This window comes from Oratosquilla oratoria, chromosome 28 (genome assembly GCF_046742065.1).
Source record: "Oratosquilla oratoria isolate Oo_2021 chromosome 28, ASM4674206v1, whole genome shotgun sequence".
NCBI lineage: Eukaryota > Metazoa > Arthropoda > Malacostraca > Stomatopoda > Squillidae > Oratosquilla > Oratosquilla oratoria.
The window spans coordinates 45,184,761-45,194,497 of NC_134804.1; the positions used below are offsets into that span (position 1 = coordinate 45,184,761).

The 9,737-nt window shown below is 39.9% G+C and overlaps 1 protein-coding gene across 1 annotated transcript in view; it reads left to right on the top strand.

Moving 5' to 3' along the window:
- LOC143040377 (E3 ubiquitin ligase RNF121) overlaps positions 1–5,842 on the top strand; it is a 39,101-nt gene extending 33,259 nt beyond the window's left edge. Inside the window, exon 7 of the mRNA XM_076211375.1 lies at positions 1–5,842. This exon is cut by the window's left edge and continues 916 nt beyond it. The gene's annotated coding sequence lies outside the window, so the exon portion shown is untranslated.
- The last annotated feature ends 3,895 nt before the right edge of the window (positions 5,843–9,737 follow it).

A 9,737-nucleotide genomic window follows, 5' to 3' on the forward strand; every position in this document is an offset into this window, starting at 1 on the left:
CATTATGTCAAGTGTCATCACTGCTTATAGGGTATACTTTCTTTTTCTCCATTTTCTTATCATTTCATGCCGTTGTGATTGTGTGCGGAGGATAATACCATATATAGATGTATGGTCTCCATGTATGAATGTAGAAGAACCACACATTGACTAGTTCCCCACAATCTCATTTTGGGGTCAGAAAGGTTGGCCTTTGCATTATCCTATCAAGACTGGCTCTCATCCTTTAGTAGTAATGTTTAGCTGACAGGATGTACATCCTTTGTACAAACTTGTTCAATACAGTGTAGTATACTGTACTGTTTCATACATAAATCTAATTCCCATGTTCACTGTTCTACACTTGATAGAAGGAGAAGTTTGCCATACAATGAATTATAGTATTATGCTGCAATCTTGTAAACATCATATTGTTGAACTGTAATTTTGTACATAGACATGTAAGTAGGCTACACAAAACATGTGCTCTACAGGGTTGACCACAGAATTGTGGAAACATTTTGCTTTCTAAATGGGTTGAGGGTAGTTTGATGTTTCATTGTTTCTTTTTGATCTTTATATTCTTAATTAAAAGGTGATGACACTTATTCCATCCTGAATCTTAGTAAATAGTTAATGTATACATCAAATAAAGTAATATTTTGAAGTTTATTATTGTTTACATAGAGTAAAATATGAGTGAAATGTTGTTTAAAGGCATCCATGTGTATGATGTACACTGAACTAGTCACCCTAATTACTTAGTCCTGTACATACAGGATACATGTAATCACAGGGAACAAGATGCAATATTTATACATTTGCTTGTTGTTCTGTACCCTCTGTTTCATTTTGCAGAATGTGGACATCCTTCTTGTGGCTCACTCCCTTTTGTATGCTTGGAGATGCAGTGTTGTTGTCGTTGTTGAAAGGTTCATCAAACCCAAATGTTTTCTCACATTTATTTTGAGATTTTGTAATGTACAGTTGTGTATGGCTAAAAGATGCAGAATGGTGTGTCTCTTAATGCTTTTGGTGAAAAGGCACATGACAAAGCTTGTAAACAAAATAGGTCAGGGTGACGAACTGAGTCAGAAATGTAATTCGAGGTTTGAAAACAAGGGAGGGTAAGGGATTTTTTTACATATAGTTGTGTATACTGATATTTAAATATTTGTATGCATTATAGATATTTTAATCACTACTACCTAACCTGTACATATGTGTATATGTATGTGTATGTATATATATATGTATATATATGTGTATATATACAGTAAACCCTCCATATATAAGACCAATTGGGGGAAAGCCAATCTGACTTACCCAGTTATTCAGTATGTATAGAGTTCAAATTTGCTATACACTTGGTCAGTGAAACATGGTATTGTTAACTACATACATACCAAAGACTTATGAGGGGGAAGGCAAACACAAAACACCCATTTCATACAAATTAAAACCTATTGAACACCCCTCCCATCTTAGCACCTCATGGATGAAGGTCATCCCTGACCCCTGCCACACTGTTCGTGTCAAAGACAATACAGTGAGACACAGTGCTTCCACAACAGGACCCAGCAGCAGGGCTGGTTTACCCCCACGGCTTCATTATATGGAGACATATGCACACACACATGCACCCCCCCCCCTCATCCACTGAAAATTTACAGTGCAGAAAAAAATGTCCCTTTTGTGCTGTGTCATCCATTCTCGGTCTCCCCCATTCAAGCCTCCCTTTTTCACTCTCTCTTCCCTGCTGTTCAGACAACATTTGTGCATCTAAGCCCCTCCCCACACACACACTCCCTACCCATTCACTTCATTCTTGGTCTTCCTCAAAGTTCACTCCATTCACATTTGCTTCCTACACCAGCACTCTTTGATCTGCCTTATCCAACAGCTCTCTTCTCAACCCCATTCTCTAATTCATTTCCAGATTTCTTGTTTTATCCATCTTTGTAACTCTACTTCTGTACATCACTTCTTGTGAAGCATATTTAAGAGGCTTTAATCCAAGACTCTGTTCCATACAGTGTTGCAAGTACAATTACTATTTCATATTTCTTTGAGATCATCTCCAGATAACCTGTTTCTCCTTTTTTTTCTCTCTCCAAGACCTTTACTTTCCTCCTGTACTCCATAATTCACCTTTACAACCAATCCTTTTCACTGCCTCATGAACCCAAATATTTCACTCTCCACCTCCTCCAGCCTCTCATCTTTCATGCTCGCATCTGTGCCATCATCATCATTCCATCAACATCTCATCACTTTAATCTGCATTTATTCTCAATTTTCTCCTTACACATGGCTTGTTAGTGGAATGATTAGTGCTTTGAGATCCAATACTTGAGGTCCCAAGTTCCAGCTGCTCTTCCACCTTGAAATGTTTTTCCTCATACAAACTGTTACTCTCCTTTTTTGAGTAGGGGGATAGGATGTGTGTGCTTGTAAAATCATAGCATTACCCATAGGTCAGGCATATATGTGCTCTGAGCTCTCATGTGAGGGTATTAACTGTCAATCAAGAGTCCAGCATATGATCCAAGATCACAGTGAATCACAAACCCTGTCCCCCACCACAATGGTCAGCTCAGAATCAATGCAACAAGATAGCACTTCTACACCAGGACCCGAGACCCAAAGCTGTTTTACCCTCTACCACCTCATTGTATAGTGACCTGCCCCCCATCCACTTGAAAAACATAAGAACATCCCTTTGGACCACAATTTTTTTTTTTACCATTTACAACCATTCTCCATTCATTTGTATTTTTCGCTCTTGCTTGACAAACCCACTTAGTCTTAATGCACCCCTTCACCCCATCCATCCACCTCATTTTTGTTTTTCCCCCAAAGTTCCCTCCATCAGTTTCTTCTCAATAATCATTTTGCTCGTTTTTCATCACCCATTTTCTCTAAATATCCAAGCAAGTTTTCCATTTTTTGCTCAATCTTATCTGCGACCTCCTCTACTCCCCTCCTTATTTCTCACTCTGTCTATACTTGTAACCTTCACCACACTACTTGAACACTACATCTCAGACACGTTTTGGGTCTTTTTGTCTGCCTCCTTCAAATTCCAAGTTTGCTTCATATATTGCCATGGGTTTTATCACGTTCATGTAGTTTTCTCCTTGCATTCATCCCAAAATACCTATGTATCATGACATCTTTCATACCCTGCAGATATTTACTTGCCTCATTCTATAATTCACCTCAATCTCCACTCTTTCATTCCATGCGAATCAAATACTTAAAGAAAGTTCTGCACTTCCTCTAGCCTCTCATCCTTTAAGTTCACCTCCACCATCACCCCATGTATGTCTCATCCATCACCACACTTTTGCCCACATTTGTTTTTAGGTTTCATCCTCCCAAACACCAACTACTTCAGTCAGCCCTCTAATTCTGATATAAGTGTATCATCATCTGCAAACAACAACTGGCTCACTTCTCTTTTTCCTCCACTCCCGCTAACTTCAAACTCTTATCAAACACCCTGACTATCTCCTTCACTAGCCCATCTGTATAAATGTTGAACAACCATGGTGTGATTACACAACCCTAGCATAGCCCAACATTGACCTCAAACCACACATTCTCTCCAATCCCTACTCTTCTACAAGCTCTTGTACTTGCACAAAAACTTTCGACAACCCTCAACAAACTATCCCTTATCCCATACATCCACAGCTCATTCCACAATGCCTCTCTGTCACCCCTGTCATACGTCTTCTCCAAATCCATGGAAGCGCAAAAGACATTCCTATCCATAGCCAAAGACATCACACATAGCTGCCTGACCACATAAACTTTATCTGTGCACCCTCATAACCCATGTAGCTCTTCTTCAATTACTCCCTTTGTTCTCTTACTAATCCTCTCAATTAACACCTTTCCCTCTGCCTTGTCAACTACACTTAACAGACTAATTTTTAAAACTACTACATTCATATTTGTCCCCTTTCACTTGTATAATGTACTACTCCAGTCTACTGAAACACTTCCTTGAAGCACACATTAAACAATCTGACTAGCCATTCTACTATAGCTACTCTCTTCATCAGACACTCCACATAACACATCTAACCCAGGTGTCTTGCCAGTTTTTGTCTTTCTTCAACTTTTTCAATTTTTTAGTATCTCCTCTTTTCCTACAGCCATATCCTTCTCCTCCCCCATTATGGTCATTTGCCTGGCATCTCCCACTGCCTCAGTCAAAGACTCCATGTCCTCTTTTACCTTCAACAATTTTCCAAAATAATCTACCCATCGTCCCCTTACTGCCTTCTTTTCCATTAGAACTTGTCCATGTATGCACTTAATTTTATTCTTTCTCCCTTATTCACTCCCCTCACTCTTTTCACTTCCTTCTAAAACATCTTTATTCTTTTCACAATTCTCCATCGAACATGTACCCCACCTTCCACTTGCCTCTTTGCTTCCATCTTCAATTCTGTATCTCACATATGCTCCATTTCTTCTTTGTCCTATTATCCTTATATTTTATTTTTTCTGCCACCACTCCCCCCACCACTTATTCACATCATTCACTGCCTTGCCCTCTATTCCCTCCTATCATCCTCATCCAATATATCATCATTGCATACTTCAGCACTACCTTCTTGAAACATACCCAATTTTCCTCTACATCCCATACTTCTTTCAGATTCACACAGTATTCTTTTGCTTTTTCCTTTGCATTTAATTTGCACACCTTCATGTCTCCGCATCTCTTTCTTCTTTCTGCACTTGACTTCCACATTCAATTTCCTTTCTACAATGTAATTTGACAATCCACTGGCCTCTCCCCCAAATACATTATGCCCAGCACTCTCCAGTCCTCCATTTGGGCACTTCCACATTGTCCATTAATCCCCTTGCAACTATGCTCCCACCCACCATTCAGCCCACATATATACTTTATCCTTTCTTCAACACTATGTTCACTATCATAATTTTCCTTTCAGTACACATCTTTATCTTCTCTCCACTGCAGTTCCTTCCTGCCACTTTGTACTTACATACTGCTCACCTCCCACCAAAGCATTAAGATTCCCTAACACTGCATTTAGATTTCTTTAAAAACTTTGTACACATTTAAACCAATCCAAAACGCTTCCCTCTCCTTGCTTTTCTCACTACCAGGGACATGTGCACTCACAGTTACCATTGCAGTCCCAACCCAGGTTCACTTTCACCCACATAATCCTAGATGACACTTACCTACACTCCAGCACACTGACAAACTACTACTTACCCATCCCTTCCATTTAGTGTAAATACTTTCAACCACCTTCAACAAAAGTCCCCTTCTTCCATATAGATGCAACACAATTCACAACTAAAATTAAAACAGGGTATTGTATTAGATCTTGATAATGCAATACAATGTCTTTGTACTTACCAACAGCAGCAGTAGTAATAGTAATAGAAGTAAAAGCCCAGTATAAATTGGAAATTTATCCATCATATAAGTAAATGATCATTGCCCTGAAAGCATCTGATTTATCCGATATTTGACTTACAAATATCTGATTTATCGAGGGTTTACAATATATAAATATATATGTATATATATTTATATATATATACAGCTAGTGGTGTTATAGATAAGTGTGTCAGTTGTTACAGATTCACAGTGTTGTAGGGTACCCAAAAGATGCAATGTACAGGGTCCTATCCCTCTCCCACAGTCCTGTAAGACTGTAGAATGTTATTGAGAGCTTCTTAATAGTTTATTTATAATTGTATTATAGTCCATTTTTTCTCTACAGTAGTTTTAGAAAAGGGGAAGTTCATCATCACAAAGCTAGGGAGAACATAGCATCTTTCAATAAAAATGTATAAAGTAACACATTGTCTTTCATTGGTTTCTTACACTCTCATTATATCCAGAAATACATTTCCAGTGAACAAACCCATGTTGTAACATATTCTCTCTATGATCAGTTCACCAGAAATGCAACCTTATCTTCTAATGAGGTTTGTCTGTAGATTAACCCCTTCCCAATCAGTTACTTTTTCCCATTCAGTTAACTGTTCTTTGCAAAACAGGGAGACCATGCATGCAAGGAAAATATATGCACCCCTTTCTGTTCCTACATATGACCCCTTTCATGTGCTGCTGTGCCCAGCCTGCAAGAGGCTGCACCACTGGAGTTCTCAGACAACAAAAAAAGGAAGATGTACCTCCCATGAAGAAACCTTACTCACAGGAGCTGTCCAAGATCATCCACAAGCAGGCACAATTATCCCCATCTCCACAAGGAGGTGTGGTTTGGAGTGGCCAATACCTGGTCTCTAGACTAGTCCAGTTAGTCACTTTTTACACACTTGCATATTAACACTCCCTCTCCTGTATCCTTACTTTTTCACTCAAAGTCGGTACACTTGCACCTGCTCCCGCTTTTCTCTTATTAGCCAGCAACATAGAAACCAACCCAAGCCCCAATATATCCCTACACTAAACACCTTAACTATGTGCACACATCCATCAAATGCAACATAACACAAATTGTTCCATTGAAAATGTACAACACAATCACAAACCCATACACAAAAAACTGGAGCTGTATATAACACAACTCAACCTTCATGCCTACAAACACACAAGAATTTGAAAATAGTTATGTTACATTGGAGAGTAGGAGATGGGACCCAACAAATGTTGCTCCTATTCTGTGTATTACAATTAAGTAAATACACATTGTAAACATCTATCTATATACCAAGGGCTTCTTCTCCCCTTATAAGGAAGTTAGCCAAATCAAAGTCATTCACCCGTGCCCACCTGTTTCACTCCCATCCACCCCCTGTATTTCCCTCTCATCTTAGCTCCTCATGGATGAAGGATTCATCCCTGTCTCCTGCCCACTGCCTGGGTCACAAGCAATGCAGCAAGGCACTTACATGGCGACCCCCACTCTCTGTCCCCACATGCAGAAATAGAGATGGGGAGAAATCCCTTTGGACTGCATCAAAATATTCACACACAACTCCCCCCCCATCACCCTGCCCTCTGCCTTCCTTGCTTGACAGACATAGAAAATGGAGAAAATATATTTGAGCTATGTCAAAATATTGTCCATACACAGCCATTCTCCACTCACTCCTATTGCCTACTTTCTCCCTTGCTTAACGGACTTCCTCTCTTGCTCAAAGCCCCTTCAACACTATCCATCTATCTCATTCTCTGTCACCCCCTGAAGTTCACTCCCCGCACCTCTGCTTTCCACACGTCTTGCAAATCTTCACTTATTCTTTCCATGTATCCACACCATCCCAACAATCATCAGCCCTATCTGCAAGCTCCATTTACACCACTCCCCTTGCTTCATTTCTCACTCTATCCAACCTTGTAACCCCTACCATACTCTTTGGACACTTCATTTCAAACATATTTAAACTTCTTTCTCCATTTCTTAAATTCCAAGTCTCGGCCCCATACAGTGTTACAGACACAATTGTCACTTCATATAACCTTATTGCATCCAGTCGCAGATGCCTATTTCTCACAACACTTTTCACTCTCCCCCAAGACATTCATTTGCTTCTCTCAATCTGCAATTTACCTCCACCCCTACCTCTCCATTTCCTGCCACATACAACCCCTAATACTTAAAAGTGTCCACTTCAGTCTCTCTCCTAAGACCCGCTTCCAACTCTGCCATTCTATCCCCTTGTACATCTCATCACTGTACTTTTACCCACATTTACCTTCAACTTTTTGTTATCACATACCCTCCCAATCTGTCACTAACTGCCTCAACATCCTCTGACCCTGCCACAAGTGCAATGCTGTCTGCAAACAAAAACTGGGTTACCTCCTACCTCTATTATCTTTGACCATCTTCAATCCCCTTGAATTTAACTGCCCTTTTCCTCTTTCTCCACCTATCCTCCACTCACAACTTACCTTCCACCAAAAATTTATCTAACATCCCCCCACTCTCTCCCCTTAGAACATGGACATCCAGAACTCCTGCTATCTTTCCAGTGGATACCACTTTCTCCCATGTGTACTTATGCTTGACTTTCTTCTTAAGCACTGTTAGCTATCATCAACTCTAAACATATTTCCACCATCAACTCTCTACTATGAGCTTTACCTGGCACTCCAAACATCCCAACCACTCCATATAATGGTTCATTCCCTACTCTAACATTGACGTCTCCCAACACCAGTACTGTACTTTGACATTCCTCCCAAAACTCTAACTCGTTTAAATATATCCAAAAAGCCTCTCTTTCATCTACACTCTTCTCACTACCAGGCCCATATGTGGTCACAAAGACCCAAATCTCCCATCCCAGTTTCACATTCATCCACTCTACCACATGCTTTCCTATCTCATCACTTACCAGCAAAGCCACCTCTTCCCTTCCCCCCCACACTCTTCTCACTCCCGACACACACCACTCTCAAATCACCCTTCCCTTTCAACTTGGTTTCACATAATGCCAACACATCCATCTTCCTTCTCACAAACATTGCCTATCTTCCCGTTTACCTTCATCTGAACCACACCCAAGCACATTTAGTGACCCAAATCATAGTGTTCTGGTTGGAAATATCCCAGAAGTTCTTATGCCTGGACGTCTCGTAGGATGAATTTACACCCTAACATACTACAGATAAACATAATGGACTCAAACGCACAGAACTACACTTACGCAAACCATAGACATTGACACTACAAGTTACAATTCCCTTGTTCACAGAATGCACAGCAATAAGAGACACAAAGGTGGACTCAGACACTAGTACACAACAACATACATTCACTGAAATAATCACAATCCTAATAAAAATAAAGAAAACACCCTACACTACCACAAACATCCAATTACAGCAACCCCACAGCTCCAACCCATCGATTCCATAACAAACCTCAATACTGGCAGGTGATCTGAATGCGTACCATCCAAACTTGCTTGTCAAACAAACAAACCAAAGAGAATACAAACTTACTGAACAACTCCCCAACCTAATCATATACTCCAGCAAGAGCACCAGACAGCCTCCATCGCAGTTAACAACCAGTTACCCTGTATAGTCTATAGAAACCCAGACACAGTGGGAAATCATACTATACCTATCGTTTGATCTTTTTTCCAATTGAAACCACCATAGAATAGAAAGAGAAATTTCAACCCATGACAAAGAGGGCTTTCGTAAAATACCAAAAAGCAAACTGACCTAAGGACTCTTAAGACGTTAAGAAAGAGTATTTTGAAATAGACCAGTTCCCACCACAGATGAATCTACAAGCAAAACAGAAAGCAATTACAAAACACATATCCAGAGACAGGAAAACAAATCAACCCGAACTTCACATACAAGATAAGGGCTTGTATCGTACGATACATTTTCCTGTCGTTTCAGACACGTTTGACGTTGAAAAAAGGGGCGATTTATGGCAAAACGTGCAGGTTGCAGCCTGCAAAAGAAATACTAGGCAATTAAAGTTTCCATTCCGTAAAACTCAAGCCAATAGGATATGATTAGGTGATCATAATATGTACAGTACTTAATGGGTATTGGATGAGCGTATTATAATTATAGAGAACAAGCAGTTAAACCTTGACAGTGCAATTGTGTTGTCCATTTCATCATTCAATGAAATTACTAAAGTGTTGACATTTTACGTCGAGTGAAAGACACGTCATATCCAGTGTGACACATTGTCCCATGAATAACAATACCGTGCAAGTAATCGTACACCTCGGTCTATTTATTTTTCATTTTC